This window comes from Octopus sinensis, linkage group LG21 (assembly GCF_006345805.1).
Source record: "Octopus sinensis linkage group LG21, ASM634580v1, whole genome shotgun sequence".
In the NCBI taxonomy this organism is placed as follows: domain Eukaryota; kingdom Metazoa; phylum Mollusca; class Cephalopoda; order Octopoda; family Octopodidae; genus Octopus; species Octopus sinensis.
The window spans coordinates 6,756,581-6,759,080 of NC_043017.1; the positions used below are offsets into that span (position 1 = coordinate 6,756,581).

The following is a 2,500-nucleotide window of genomic DNA, read 5'->3' on the forward strand; positions in this document are numbered from 1 at the left end:
AAATGCTACGACCAGCAATCACATTTTTTATTTATTGGTGTTTCTATATTTAATCAGAACAAGGCTGTTATTTGATGTTAGTGGCAGTGTATGGGACATAGATGTGACGTGCGTATTGTTAGTGTGTCTCCAATTAGTTGATCAAAATACTTATACAAAACGACAGACACACATGAATGTATAACGACATTTAGTTCATTATATGCTTACGAACTCCACATAACCGTGCGTGCAGGCACATACACATGTGTGAATATATATATATACATGTATACATTTGTATATACATATATATATTGTTTTTAATTTATTACTGCAGATCTTCCGACCTTCATGCCAACGTTGTCATCCTACAGTCCAGACTTTAACAGATCAACGCCACATGTTACTAAGACGCCATTACATAGCACGACTAGCAAAGGTACATCATATAACAATGGAACAGCCCAAAGACTGCTTATATCAATATATGCCTTGATTCTTCTGGCCCTTTTGTAAACTCCTGTCCCTAAAAAAAATTAATAAAAAGGTAACACCACAAAAACACCGAAGTTTGTTCAATAATTTATTTTAATTCAAAGTCCTTTATAATAACAACTTTTCAAATTTAAGATATTTAAAAAAAATAGTGATTTCCAAGCTTTCATCATTATTATTATTATAAGGTGCAACAGCAGTGCATGCCATCAAAGTGATACTAGGGTACAAATAACGAAGCCCAATATACCCATCAGGACTACCCATCTGATAACGGTACACCAGGCACATGCATCACTACCGTACGTACGCGATATGGTGATCTCATATCAAGATAAACAGCGCATGACCTTGTAGGGGGCGGTCAGAATTTTCTTCAGGCTGAGTAGCCCATCTCGCTAAAAAGGTCCTTGAACAAGATTCGTTTAAGGATGTTGAACAAAACACCCATGTTTCCAGAGGTGACTTATTCAAACCCCTAAGATTTCCTCTCAACACATGGCTATGATGCACCACCAATACTTCTGCTCGTGATAAGAGATGCACATATCATCAGCCACTAATGGACATGCTCAACTGGTTAAGGTCAAATAACTGGCAATGAAATATGTGGTATTGAGCAGAATATTTGCTGTAGCCCATCTTTTTATACCAATACAAAACAATGTACACGATAACACTTGCAATCAGTTAAGATCAGAAGCCATAAGAGCCAGTGCCTGGTTCTACATCAGAGAATTATCATCATCATCATCATCATCATCATCATCATCATTTCTATTTTACTTCCCTGCACTCTCGATTGTACTTAGGGTAATCTATAAGAGCGTACAGCAACCTGTTGTCAAAGGTCCCACGGGATCTCTTCCTTCTCCCTTATAATAATAATAATAATAATAATAATAATAATAATAATAACAACAACAACAACAACGACAACAATAATAATAATAATAATAATAATAATAATAATAATAATAATAATAATAATGATAATAATAATAAGATACAAGGGGTATAACTTCGAAATTCGAAAAGAAAGAAAAAAAGAATAATGGAACATGAGTAAATCTGTGCTTTAGCATAAAACAGGGACATGTTTCGGTTTTATTATCCTTCATCAGTGAAACACCCGTATCAATACCTGTCAGATCCGATAAAATTGATTGGTATATATTGATTTTGTGTGAATGACTACTAATGACGATAATAACTGGACGGAAGGGCATTAACTTTGCATTAGCCTGAATCGGTTTATTTCTCCTGCAGAAGGCGTCCCTGCAAATCGTTCTTTTACTTAGCTAATGCTAAATTAGTAGGATTATATCAATATATATTTATAAGGCGGCGAGCTGGCAGAATCGTTAGCACACCGGGCGAAATGCGTAACCGTATTTCGTCTGCCGTTACGTTCTGGGTTCAAATTCCGCCGAGGTCGACTTTGCCTTTCATCCTTTCGGAGTCGATTAAATAAGTACCAGTTACGCACTGGGGTCGATGTAATCGACTTAATCCGTGTGAGTCCGTCCTTGTTTGTCCCCTCTGTATTTAGCCCCTTGTGGGTAGTAAAGAAATAGGTATATATTTAGAGCAAAATACGAATAAATATGGGAAGAAAGAGAAAGACTAATAGATGAATAGGTGCAGGCATGGCTGTGTGGTTAAGAAGCTTGTTTCCCAACTACGAGGTCTTAGGTTCAGTCCCGCTGCATGGCACCTTGAGCAAGTATATTTTACAATGGCCCCGGACCAATCACTGCCTTGTCAGTGGATTCAGTAGATGGAAAATGGAAGAAGCCTCATCATATTATATGTATGTGTGTGTGTGTGTGTGTGTGTGTGCGTGTGTGTGTGTGCGTATGTATTTCTGCTTATGTTTGTCCCTCACCACTACTTTGACAACTGGTGATGGTTTGTTTACATCTTTGTAGCTTCACGATTCTAGGGCCGATTCATTCGACTAAACCCTTGAAGGCGGTGTTCCAGAATGGCCGCAATCCAATAACTGATCACATGGCTCGAT

The 2,500-nt window shown here is 37.6% G+C and overlaps 1 protein-coding gene across 2 annotated transcripts in view; it reads left to right on the forward strand.

Annotated features, from left to right (window-relative positions):
• The window catches only part of LOC115222921 (mucin-5AC-like), a 42,342-nt gene that overhangs the window by 17,726 nt on the left and 22,116 nt on the right, over nucleotides 1–2,500 (forward strand). The window lies entirely within an intron of this gene.